Below are 14,419 nucleotides of genomic sequence, written 5' to 3'. Positions count from 1 at the left end.
AGCTCAGCAAGAAGAAAGTAGGACTGAATTAGACAACTAGATTAAAAGATAAACTAGAGGTACCGGTAGTTCATTTTTAAGATTAACTTTGTCATCATGAAGATTTTTATTATTGAAAAGTAGTAATTTGTATAAGTCCTATGTTCTAGTAAGTTTTGTTTATATCACCTCTTTGATATTTTCCACAATATCTTCAAATATTTTATAGTAATATTTCAAGTTATTTTTTATAATATTTTATATTTTTTTAATATAAGCTGTTTCTGTTATTTGCATTTATCGATTTTGAAAATTTTGTCATTTCCTCTTTCAATTTTTCATTTTAATATACCATTTTTATGTTCCTGGTTTTTTTTGGCATTGAGGACAATGATGACTAGGTGAAAAGCATGCACCCTGCCTGAACTTTGTGACAAGGTTTTTGAACAATTGAATAAAATATTTTTTAGGTATTTTGTTCAGATGGGTTGAGGGCTTCTGCATTTCTTATGCAAAAGCACAATCTACAGGCTATGGTTGATATCATCTGGGCACTGATCGACTTCATATGGCAAATTGTAACTTGATTGCATTCATAAGTTAAATCTTGCTACATTTACCATGACTACCATGGGTCTCAGAGTGTGTTTGACATCGATCAAAACATTTTAAATGGACTGTAAATGTGTTCTTAGGGTTCTGTATTCTTATGCGAAAGCACTATTTATTTCTTACTGTACAAAGCTTACTAACAGGATATATCAAGACAACGAAAATTAAAAACTATTCCGGGTAATTAATCACAGAAAAAAATTAGTACCAATTTGCCCAGGTTCCTGCTTATGCTTGAACCTCGAATCTCTCGCATGGTCAGCTGTTACCAAACCGAATGAGCTTGAAAACATTTGCTGGGATTGATGGTTATTATTAATTTTATAAATAATTCTGGACAAAGGCTGTAATAATGGAGGATTAGCACAAAGCAGACCACTTAACTGTTATTTCACCTCAACATTGATACCCATAAACTTTAATTAAAGTTGACTTCTGTTTACCATAAATAAAATCCTACACAGTATAAGACTCACAGAAAATAACAACAGTTTCACTTAATTCAGTTCATAAATACTAATTAATCAGTAAATTGCAAACATTACAATTTACTAGTAGAACTCATGGACCCATCGAGGCCCAATTTTTGGAGTTGCAGTCAATGTAATGATTAACAAATCTGGTTTCGCTGGTAGAATGAAATGTATATTTAGTAAGCCTGTCATTAATGTAGTTGCTTATTAAGCATTTATCCCGAGGCGAAAAAAACTATGGCGCTGGTTAGTAGTGGATGCCGGGTTTACGAAGTTTGGCACTAACTTATATTTACTAAAATTGTTAGACTGTCAAAAAAGCAACAAAAAGTTAAACTTTAAAATGTTAGTGCAACAGGGAGATGAAGATAATAGATGATGTGTAACAAAGACCTGTTATTATTCTACTTTTTGATGAAGGAAAGTCAAATTATATCCATCATTGTTAAGATGAGATTTGAACAGATACGATGGAGTTGAAGAGCTGAGATGAATTGAATAGCTCTTTTAGTATGTGTAGGGGACATAAAGATTGTAGCAAGTACTGATGTTTGTCAGTGGCTTTAGTCTAAAGGTCAGTCGTGATGTTGCCATTGTTTAGAACAACATTGACATCAAGAAAAGCTATAGATGTAAATGAATAATTGAATATAAACTTGATGATGGGGTGAAAGCTGTTAAGGTTAGAGGTAAAGGCATGGAGGTCAGCTATAGAATGTGTCCATGTTATGAGATGTGGTCTGTAATGCCACCATGTGTGTGGCTGGTAAGGAGCATGTGACAAAGTGTCTGTCTCAAGTTTGGTGAGAAGCAGATTAGCATAAGGTGTCATTCTGGTTCAAGGAAATGTTGGTAGGCGATGATGCCTTCATTATAGGAAATGTTGGTTTAGAGAAAGGACACATCTAGAGTAAGAAGAAGAGTGCCACCGCCACCGCCACCGCTAATCAGGCCATTGAAGACAAATCCATTGTTTCCTTGCTCTAGTGGGAAAATATCTGTCACTTTAACATAGAACCAATGTTTGCTTGCAGTGCAGATTTCTTGTCTTAACTGCATCATAGGATAGGCATCCTTAAATCAGATTGTGAAACCACACACACACACACACACACACACACACACATGTCTGGAAAACTCTTGCTGTCCTAGCCTTATCATGGGCTTGATTTCTTCGGTTTTTAACTTGATTCAATAATCAAATTTAAAACCTGTAATGAATTGCACCTGGTGAAGGTCCTTATGAACCCTTATGTCCTGGCCCTTACGTCTTGATGGAATTCTGCTTTTGTACACTCTATGATTGGTTTGAGACAGATGGTTGTCCAAATTAATCAATGAGATGCAAGACCAAAACCAAAACAGACTTGCTCGTCAAGTGTTTCAATTCCTGTAGTAACTTGTATTTCCTTTGAGACGTCATAAATCACAATTCATTTGTTTTAATTGTTCTGCAGTATTTCACATCTACAGGTTAGATGAGGACACTAGAAATATCTTGCACAGTTAAGCAAACAGCAAGACATGTATCTTTGTGGTTATTATCATGGCCAAGTGATTTATTCCTTAAGTTGCAATCTTCCATAAATGTAGAAGATAAACTTCTTCTTATCACTGTGTCTCTTTTATAATCCTTGCTTCACATTTACATAACAACCATAATCATCTCAGGGGGACTGGAGGCTGATTTGGTCATTTTTGGGCACTTTTTTAGATAACTAAATGTGTAAATATATTAACAGAGATAAAGTGATTTTAATACCAAAAATCTTAAGGGATGTCTGGATAAATTTTACAAAATTGAAAATTTTTAAACAATAGTATATTGATAAAAGTAAGTTTTCAGGCATGCAAAAACTTATTTACTGATTTTTACCAAGAGACCAAATACAACGACCCCAGAGACCATTTTACCCAAGCTGTCTACTTTTTGAAGTTGCACAAAATTCTCTTGTGATTCTTATTCAGGTGTTTCATTAACTTTTGAACATAGTAAGTGGGCACCCCACCGACTCGGTGGCCGAAGGCCCGAGCCGCTAGGGGGCTATTCAGGGGGCATGCCCCCCCCGGAAAATTTTTAAAATTAGACTTTCGGAAATGCATTTTCCAGCATTCTGAGGAGGCAATTTATCATTCTACATCCTCATTTTGCAAACACAAATTGTGAATAATTTAATGAGCTTTTTACCCACTGACACAAAGTGACTTAATGAAAAACAATATTGCAACTGTTCGCAGCTTCAGAGAATTTAGTAAATTGACAAACATTGTGACTTAATTAAAACACTACTACAACTGTTCACAGCCTCAGAGAATTTACTAATTCCACAAGCATTGTGACTTCGTTAAAACACTACTACAACTGTTCGCAGACTCTGGGAATCATAACATGAGTAAAAATTATTAAAAATTATCTAACTCATTGGCTTATATTGTTTACTTTGTTTACAAATAAACAGTGTTAGGTGAACTGAACCTAAAGTCATCGAAATCAAATCAGAGCCATAATCTGAATCATCACCATCATCTGCAGGTAGCTCCAGTGCTTTGGAAGTTGCATCAACTTCCTCTGCAATTGAAAGGTGACTTGGCGTGACACTGTTACCCTCTGTCTGTACACCAGCATCCTGCACAGTTACAAAGTTCTCACTTATATCACCTGAATTGGCAACCACTGGTGTGCTGAAAAACTTTGGAGGACACTTTCGCCGTGGTTTTGCAGCTAACCAAGCTGTAACGGAAGCATCAATCACTTCTTCAAATTCCTTACTTCCCAGTTTTGGACCATTAATGAGAATGTGTAGTAGGGAGTTGAGCATGTCATTCTTCATCCTACTTCGATGCCTTGTCTTCATCAGTTTTAAAGAACTCACACCCCTTTCTGGCCATTCATTTGAGACTGGGAGAGATATTACTGCCTCTGCCACCTTTTCAACCAGGGGGGAGATTGAATGGAACCAGGTCCTTTATGAACATTAGCTTCTGGAGGCACCAATCAGTTGAAGTGACTGTAGGTTTGCTCCCACCAGGGGACTTTCTAACTTCCTCAGGCAGCTCATTCTTCCATTTTGCCAAGTCGTACTTGAATACCTGCCACTCATCCACCAGCTGCCTTTTGTCGCTGTCTTCATCAAAGAACTGCTCAGCCAGAAGTTTCACTGATGCACTGCCATAATCCCTAAATCCTGGCTGGCCCCTTTCTGGAACTAGTGCAGGGTCGAATATGCTAAAAGCAGACAGGAGGGGAAGGGAAGGAAATCTACTGTTTAAGCTTTTTTAAGTGAATTGACATTTCACCAGGAAATTGATGAGAAACAGCTTATGTCCATTAGAAGCAATAAGATCAGCTTGTTCCAGTCTGCCTCCAGGTGACAGATCTCTAAGAAACTCGGTGACTGGTACTACTGTCTGGACAATCTTGTCAAGATCGTCAATGCACTTCTGGATTGCTGGCTCTATATGGGAGAAGGAAATCTTTCCTTCCTGGAAGGTACAGCTGAGTCTTTTGAGAACAGGAAGAACGTGATGCACGACTGTTACCACCCCAATGAATTTCACTTTGTACATTTTTCCAAGGAGACCTGATGCTTGAGCATCTTTCTGGTCAAGTTGCCTTAGTGTAAGAATGAGGGGTACGTAATCCTTATGTACACCCTCTACAGCCTTGGAGACAAAATGGCCCTCCTAAGAACAACACCAGAGCAGACTAACAAGGTTTAGGATGATCAAAAGGACATGTTAGCATTTAATTGCTACAGGACATAAACTGGCGAGCAGTAGTAGACGGGCAGAAAAGAACACAGTGAAGCAAAATAATTCATTTTTCGTGTGTCAGAATCGGGAAGAGCTTCCACATCAAATGCAAACACTGAAAACCAGATTTCACCATCAGGAAAGCAACCATGCAGCAGCTTTTGGCAAATGAGCTAATTGCATTTGTGGAACGTATACTCAGCCATTGTTTTCCAAGTAGAAGATTCAAACTAATGTAAAGCTATTTGTTTCTCTTAGACCAATAGAAAATTACAACTGAACTGCTATTAAGATTTCCAAATGTAACTCAGCTCAGCGCTCTGAAACAGTTTACATCAACGATATGACATTCATATCAAAGCCACGCCCTGAAGAAATTAACCAATGGATGTCTTTGAAAGATGCTGTTGAATAATGTGAACCTATGAGCCTTGTTAACATTAAAGGAAAAGATCTTGATGTTGGAGAAACTCAGCTAGTATCTCAAAAACGATTGCAAACGGCAGAAAGTATCATCTCAGATGGCACAACCACTGCATCATTAACTTTATGGGAGAAAGATATTGCAGCTGCGCAAAGAGGAAAAGCCTTCAGCTTTGAACAAGTAAGAGTAAGCCTCATATAGAGATGAACAAAAAAATACAGTTGTCTTGAAAACAATGAGAGCAGTTTAAACAACATTGACACAGCTGATGCAATTATCGAAAGCAAAATTAAAACTATAACTGAACTCATTGAGCAATTTTTTGTTTCAAAACCATGTTTGAATGTTAATAAACATATCATGCAGAGCAACTGTGGATATCTTTCGAAATGTGATTTCTGCAATTAGTTGTACATTGTCTGTAGTTGCATAAATAGTAATAGATGATTGTTCTGAGCAGGAAAAAAATCACCTTAATTTGGCTCTTTTTTATACAAACATTGTTGAACTGTTGAAAACAGAACACGTTTATAATGAGGCTACTGTTTGTTCTGCTTAATTAAGGTTAGAGAATTTGCAAATAAGTTACAACACAAAATGTGGTTTTGTTGTTAAAAAGAAAACACAATTTATAAAAATATTCTGCAGAGGTATAATTTTATCTACCGGTATCTCTCAAATAGAAAGTGTTAATTGCTATATTTTAACAGATTTTTTTTTTATTATTTCAAAATATATTTAAAGTAAAAGAACAATTTTATTAGATTTATTTTATTGTTAATTTTATAAGACAGCATTTTAATTTATGTTTCGGACCTGCTGGCCCAAACAGGAACGGAGCACCGAAATTCGTTTTGGATAACGATCCTTTGCAGACGTCCCAGGCAGCACAGACAGCATTAGAAGAGAGTGAATGTGAACTTTTCATAATTCCACCTTGCTCGCCTGACCCAAATCTGATAGAAACATTTTTGATATGGTAAAAGACGATTTAGAATCAAAGGTCTCTTCGAGATCTCGACTTTTTTTGCATGAGGTTGGTATGAGTAAAAGGAATTAAAACAATGTAGGCTGGAAGAATAATCTGTATAATGGCCTATATAGCAAGTGTCTGCCCGAAAAGGGTAACTTATTCAGGCTTGAGGTATATAAAAGGGTAGGGATTTAAGTGTAGGGCGCAGTTGGTGGAGATGTAGATGTAAACTGGATCGCTTATAATAGGTAGGAACCTGTAAGGGGTACCTTGTTTGTTTATGCAGAATAAGTACAGAACGTGAGAGCGTAAAGATGGTTTTGTTTTGTTTGTCTCTTGTACTTTAAATTATCATGGATTGGAAATATGAAAGTAAATAAAGGGTTGTAATGATTTATTTTTATTATTGTTGTTTTTTTATAGGGGTGAGTTGTCTTCTCTGTACGTGCGATACATTAGTTCTATGGAAGAATAAAGAAGTTCTGAAAGGAACAATGAGAATAGTTTATTTTATTGTGTTGTTGAAGTAAATAAAGATTACCGTTAACCATGTTTGTATGTTTGTTATGGAAGTGTTCACGGGAAATAAAAGAGTGCAGTGGAGTCCCGGGGGGGGGGGGGAGGGTTACTCCCATAAATTTCGGATAGGGGTGTGCCGCCAAGGTTGTTAAACCCTGACCCTATTCAAGGATAAAGAAAGCGAAAATTGATACCCTTTTTAATGCCTGAAACCGAAAAAATGACACACTATTCAAGGGGAGGAGAAGCGTTCCATGACGACCCAAATAACGGCTAACCGCGCACGGCAAGACACAAATCTCTATAAAATCGCGTTACTAATACCTGAACAGAAAATTCAGTTTTAAGATACCTTTTTGGTTTAGCTGGGCGTTTATTTTAGCTCATAGAATTTAGGTACCCTATCTAAGGATCACACCGGGAACTCATTGCCAAAAGGAGCAAAAACGATACCCTATTTAAGTACCGAGAACCTCAAAAACCGTACCCTATCGGGCGGCACATACCTATATAGGCCACATATGGGAGTACCCCCTCCCCCCCGGGAGTGGAGTATCGTGATCTTCAGCTAAGGAGGGGGCGTGTTGTAATATGAATACCGTATTTTCTCGATTAAACGCCGGGCCCCGAATAAACGCCGGGTCTCCAATCTGTATTTGAAAATAAACCCCTTAAACAATTATTAAAGGTTTAATATGCTTTAAAAATAATGTCTAATTATATAGCTGTCAAAAATAATGAATAAAAATCATTTCTTAGAAACATAGGGCTTGAAAAAACTCCTGAATTCAAATAAACGCCGGCCCTATCGGGCCAAGTTTGAAATAAACGCCAGGGGCGTTTAATCGAGAAAGTACGGTATTGTATTTTGCTAAGAAAATTGCAGCAGTTGAAAGAAAATGCGATATTTTTCGAAGAAGAAGGGGTCGGTCAGGGTCTGCGGCATTGCAAGTGTATTCGGCAGTGTAGTACTCGAAATGGAATGCATATTAATTGACATTATGCTATGTGTTTTTGTTATGAGTGTTGTCCATTTCACAGAGAAATATTTTAGTTTTGTTGCCATTTTGGCTTAAAGAAAGATGATTTGGCGTGTATGGGTGTATTGTTGTGCATTACAACAAGGTTGCAGAAACGCTTTACGGACAATTGTTTACACCTGGTTCCGGTTGTTTGTAATAGTGCCGATCGCATGCTGTTTGTGTATATTAAGAGAAATACTTGTGAACAGAACTTGTTTGTGTTGGAAAATGCACACCGATATAAGTTTTTTTTTTAAGGGAAAAGGGAAGGAAAGAGTTCTCTAGGGCAAAGCATGTTTGGTAGTCTTGTGATGAACTTTAGTAATGGATTAAAAAGAACTTCCAAAAAACCTGTAATGGCGAAAATTAAATTTGTCTAAACTATAGGCCTTTCGGTGAATTGCGTTAGTCACGCTTCGGGATATTGAGAGTTGACAGATGTACTGTGCAGTGACAATAGGTCATCTTGTGACCTCTGATAGCATCGGAGACATTCTTTTACACCAATTTTAATAACATTGAACCAACTGGAGGTTGTAGAGAATAGTTCTCGTATGGGTATAGTAGAGTTATAGGGGATAGATGGCATAAAGTTTGAATTTGTGTTAGAAGTAAAAAATGTCCATTATGAAACAAAGAGTTTAGCACGTATGGAGTCCGCCTGCGTATTCAAATTTTGTCGCAGTTTCTTTATAAATATGGTCTCGTAAATGTGGCAGTGAAATTTTTCTTGGCATTTTTTCACGAGACGAAATTGGTTTTCCTTTAGCAGGTTGATATCGCTATGATATTCTTTTCAATTCGTTGGAGTCGCCGATGATTTGTGCTGAGCAATGCGTTTGTGTAGGTGTCAGGCTGTGTACCCGACATTATCCGCATCACACAGATTGGATGAAAAAGAAGAAACAACTCAATGATTATTCAGAATCGAGCTAACGCCCTCTCGTCAACAACAGAAGCCTTCAATTAAACCAACGTAACATCGGCAAGATTGATTTAAAATGCGTTTATGAAGCTGCGAGTTGAAAAGGCGATGTTGATGAGAATATTAGTTAACCATTGTGTTTTTTTGTCGTGTGTGCCATGAAACAAAAGGTATAGGGAAACAATATAACTAGAAAGTGACTGGAGCCGTAATTGACTTATATTATATGCGGCTAATTGAAACGAGTGGGTTAATGTTTATACGAAAACCGTGAACTATAGTTGTAAAAAGTTTGTGTGAAGGAGTAACAAAAGGTGATAGCGACAAAAGGAAGGTACGCTATATGATATGAGAGTTCGGGTATGTTTTGTCGTTTAAAAAGGTCACAGGAATGCAGGAAAATGTCACATTTTAGTTGTTTTGTAACGCTTGAAATTGTTATTCGTAGTTATAGGCCTGTTGTTTTTTTTCGATCGATGGTAGAGTAGTAATGTTTGATTAATAGTTGAAGTTATTTTTCGAGAAATAATGAAGTCTGTATTGTGTACGGTAACGTAAATGTATTTGAAGCCTTCAGCGGAATGTTATGCAGGTATTTGAGAGCGCATTTTTTTGTATGTGCTTATTAACATGAGATTATAAGTCAGCAGTGAGCCATTCAAAATGGCTAACATAGTAATGTTTTGATTGAATAAAATGTTATTTGTAAGACATTGTTTAGTCATATGTTGTTAGAGTTTGGGGTTAGTTGAATATTTAATGTAAGTGAATGGACAGTAAAGACATTTTTGTGAAAAATAGGAAAAGTAAATGGCCATTAACATACATTCAAAAATGTGTAAGAGGAGGGGATTCCCCTGTAGTGCTCGTTTCTTTTTAAGTGCTTGTAGTTTTGTGCGTTGTTGAGGTTGTAGTCTAAATTGTTTGGTAGTTATGTACCGTTTTGTTGTTAAAAGGTGGCAAATTTCTGTTGAATTTATGCGGTGAAATTATTTATGGTTGTTTTTTGTCAGAGCAGGTACAATGGGTGAAATGTAATATCTACGTAATTTTTTCTGTAACTAAGAATAAGTACTGACAGGTTGTCTTGCATCATATGTACAGGAAATGAGATGTACGGTAAATTACGGTAAAGGTGAATTTGTAACGTTGTTTAAACAGAATTAATTGGTACATTAAGAGCAATGTCGTCGATGGAAGATGAAAGCATAATTATTTAGTACCGCAAAATGTAGTTTAGGAGTTATTCCATGTTACGTGTTTAGCTTAATTGTGTAAACAATTGTTCGTTGCTGTTATCACGCTAAGCATTTGAGCAATTTGTGAACGGAAAATTTGCATTTTGTTATAAAAAGAGTTTTAGAGACACTTGTTTTTAACTTGTAATGTTGAATATTAATTTTTGTATCACTTGGGTTATCCAGTTGATAGTTTGGCTGTAACAGATTTGCGATCTTGCGCGTACGTGTGAAATATGAAACTCTAAGAAGTTGTAAATTTATTTCTCGCTGTTTCACGGTTTGCTTTTTCGCGATTGAAATTGTATGTGGCAATTTTTGTTTATGGTAAGAAATATTGCAAAGGTTAATTCAATGTCATTATGTTTGGAAACTCGCCTAACTGTTTTAAGCATCCTAAGTGACGATATTTTGCAAAGATGCGGTGATCTGGAGGTATAGTTTCTCCGCTAAGGGCCAGTGCAGTACATCTACACTGTAAATATGTTAACAGCTGAACATGTTGTAAGCTGCAGTTGAAGAATTCGTGGAGGCTTTTCTTTTACAATGTATAGCGGAATGTCCATGTTTATAGTAGAAGATCTTTTTTACTTATACCAAGGGATGAAAGTCCTTTTGTTGTGCACTTGATGTTGTAGGAATAGAAACCATGTTTCGTGTGCATTCCTTCAATTCTTTCGTTTCAGTCAGTAAGAAATGTTGTAATGATTCGAAGCGCCTTCTTTTTGGAAGAACTGCTGTTGGGTAGCTAGTTTAGAATCGTAAACTCGCTGGCATGAATTGAGAGTGCTGTGACAGTAAGTTTTCCGCCCGAGAGTCGCATTGATAGCCATATGTAGTTGAAGCAGAGTTGAACAACTGGATAGGATGTATTTGTTGCCAACAAATAGTAATCGGTGTTTCTGTCCTCTATAATCATTGATGTTTTTTTGTAAGCTTTCGCTATAAAATAGCGGCGTAAACATGTACTTGCTTAGGATCAATTTTGACATTTGATTACCCGTTGAAGGGTATCTGTCAAGAAACAATAGATTTTTTGGCCTGACAAAAAATTGTAGGCCTCCAAAGGTAGTGTACGGTGTGTTTGAAGTTCTGTAGCTGTTGTTACAATTTTGGTGGGTCACGAAAATCGTTGGAGTTACAAATGGTTTTGCGTTGACAGATTTTTTGGCAGAAGAAAAAAAATGTCGCGTAGTACGAGTTAATTACCTGTTATAAAATATTTAATTTTTTTTTTCTGTATTGAATTTTTTCAAATATTATGTTTTGTGAAATTATGTTCGCCTAAGCCAAGGAAGTATTACTGAAGATTGTAATGATATTGTAAAACTGCATTTGCATTTACTTTCAATACACTTAATTAACATACATTACTACAAAAACTAGTTTCGTCAGTTGCTAGCCATATGATGTTATTTTAAGAAACAGCATATGAGTTGTGGCTCTATTGAACTGAAGAGCAGATATGTGTGAAGTGGTTCGAGTACAAGGCTTACGGTGGAGGTGCGTGTTACAGTTGGGCGGAACGAAAGATGTTTTTTGCAAGGGGTATAAAAAATTGTTAGGAAAAAGCTACAAACAGGGTTAAATTGATTTGTAAATGTTTGTTTTATTTATCTGTGGTGTTAAAGGCAATAGCGGTGTCCCCGCCCTCTTCACATGTTGGACAAATGGTTGCGTTTTTTTTGGTCGCTTAGGTGGCTAGGTTTCTTTATATGTCTTTTTAAGATATTATCTAGACATTCCTGAAAGGATTTGAACATTTGTATCCATGAATAGACAGGTCTAACAAGACGGGTTATCTGTCGTGATAATCAATTGAGATTAGTTTAATATCATGGAGCTTTAGTTACGGTGATAAGTTTGGATATGAGGCGTTTGGTAGGTTCTGGAGAATTGTACAAGTGATAAAATTTAGTCAATTTTATATAAGGTAGTGAAAGTAAAAAGTGAAAGATGTTTTGAAACGTTTTGTGGAGGATGTTTGTTGAATATGGAAGTGTAATGGTGAAATGTATTGCCGTCGGAAAGTTTCAAAGCATAATTGGGTTGTTATTTTTGACACGTTTGTAAAAGGTGCGCCTGTTAGGTGTTCAGTTCTGATTGTACGATAAGCAGTGTGCGGTCTGGTTGACTGAAGTGATGGCTTTCATATGCGCTAGAGGTTAATGTTCATGAAATTTATGCAGGGAAATTGGCGCAACTGTGTTTTTTGGAGTTATAGTAAGGAATATGTTATCAGTGTTAAGGTTTTTTAGAATTGCAAAATAAGCGGTATTTAGGTGATTGATAGGAAAATGACGAGGTACTGTTGTTTGTTGTTTCTGTTGGGGTCGATCTGTCAACATAGTTTTGCAACAATATGACGCAAGAATGCGTTTTTTGTAAGGTGTAAACGCATTTGAAGTTGTTTTGTTGAAGGGTTGTTAAGTTGGAGGTGGAGAAGGTTTGCAAGGTTCGTAATCGCAAGGTTTGTGTCGTTAGGAGGTTATTCGTGTACCTAGGCATCTGTTTTTCATGAATGTTTATATATAGTTGTCATTAATCGTAGATTTGTCTAGTGGAGTGAGAAATGATTTAACTTTCTAGAAATGGTTGGTCTGTGGTCGTCTGTGTGATAGATGTATCGTTATAATTGTCGACTGAGGATACGGCTTTATTCGACTTCATTAGTTTTGAAAGGTATCTTTCGTATGTATTAGAACGCTTGGTAGTTGCGCGGTTTCAGTCAAAGCTCTGAAATTGGTGTAAGTACGAGTAGCGTTTGGATAATGAGTTAATAGTCCTTCGTGATCGCCATGTGTTGTTTACACTCGTACAGACAGAATTACGAAAGGCATAAAAAGAACGTAACATTTAGTTTTCAGCAATATCATGAACATCCTTGCCATATTTTGTGTTGAACTTGATTTCACAAGAGGAAAATGCTTTTCAGAACATAAGTACAGGCTTAGTTATTCTATAGAAGAATCAGAAAACAGGGAAAGCTGAACACATTGTCTTCCTTTACGCGGTCGGGCAGTCATCCATTTGTAATTGGCTGTTTGAGTTTGTAATGGATTTTTTAAATGTAGCGAGTGATTGGTTTCGCTTTTTGTTGTTGTAGGAATGTCGAAATTTGAGGTTGCCTTTTCCCTCGTGTGGAGGGGGATTGGGGCAAGGCTACACGTCTACGAAATCCCTAAGGGTTTTCAATGTTGTTTTAGTTTTACTTTGTGAGTATCAGAATGTATTATTTTTTTTTTTGATATTCTGTAAAATGTATTCTTGCATTTGTTATACTCCTGTATATTGTGTGTGTGATTTGTTGCATTGTGTATTGTATATGCGGGTATGTAAGTAAGTTCCATTTTTACAGTAGTAAGGGAATGTTCGTTATTAATGGATAGGTGAGGGTGTTTGATTTTGAATCAATTGAGGCATATGAAAAATTTTCCCATCCCTGAAACTGGGTATTTTCCAAAACTACCCACTTGTTTATGTTTGAGGTGACCAATTTCCCCCCCCCCCCCATTTCCTCCCCCTAGGAGCGATCATGGAACTATGCTGCATGGTTTCCAGTTATTTATTGTTATTTAAAAAGCAATTCTAATTTTCAGTTCGCTTTTGAAAGTAACGAATACGTGTCAGCTTTCTGTAGGGTTTTTGCTATTATTAAATATGAGATTGGCTGTAAAGGGATTTAATAAGAGACGTTTATTTGCCTTTTCAAACTAAGACCAGGTTCTTTGAAAATGGAATTGTGGAAACAGATATCAGCTTTTTAAAATACGTCTGGAAAATTAGTACAAAAGTGTTGAAACAACCATTTTGTATTCCCTCCCTCCCCCCCCCCCCCGCCCTCTTCCCCATTTTCATAGATTTTAGGAATTTTACCTCGCTACTCTAAACACAGTATCGCCCTTAATTAGGCATAAATAACGAACAGTCCCTAAATTGTCAGCCTATTTGCTACAAATAGAATTCAATTTACAGTTCAGTGGTCAATTTTGAAATATTTTTTTATGTTTTTATTTTTGAAATTACATAGCGGTTACAATGGTTTACCACCATCTGAAGACGATGGTAAGTTCTTTTTTCTATTGTTACATGATGTATCAAGTGCTCGTTTTTGTGCCGATTTTTCTTTTAAGCAGACAAAGTTTAATACGTGTTCACTTGCCCTTTCTTCTCAGGTGGCTCTAGCAATGGGGGCTTACCTGGACCAGGAAGTAAGAACTTAATTCGTTACTTTTTTCTTTGTAAACAAGGAATGAGCATTGTTCTGGTCTTAAGCGCTGTTGGTCTTTGTCCCAATACTTTGGATGCGATAGGAGACCATACGATGTGTTCTTAATTTAGAGGGAGGGAGTTTACTTTGTAACTGTTAAAAAGATCTGACTGATTCTTGTAAAAATGGAAAACCAAATTGTTTTATTACTTTGTGGTGTAATACAAGGCAATGTTACATTAAGTAAAATACTGCTGAACATTCATTTTGTTGTCACCCAGGTAATGTTTG

At 36.5% G+C, this 14,419-nt stretch overlaps 1 pseudogene; it reads right to left on the bottom strand.

Moving 5' to 3' along the window:
• Window positions 1-3,478: 3,478 nt before the first annotated feature.
• LOC144648488 (uncharacterized) overlaps window positions 3,479-14,419 on the bottom strand; it is a 344,754-nt pseudogene continuing 333,813 nt past the window's right edge.

The sequence above is a fragment of the Oculina patagonica genome, chromosome 4 (genome assembly GCF_052425735.1).
Source record: "Oculina patagonica isolate OP01 chromosome 4, crgOcupat, whole genome shotgun sequence".
NCBI classification, from domain to species: domain Eukaryota; kingdom Metazoa; phylum Cnidaria; class Anthozoa; order Scleractinia; family Oculinidae; genus Oculina; species Oculina patagonica.
This window is presented reverse-complemented; position numbering and strand designations above follow the sequence as displayed.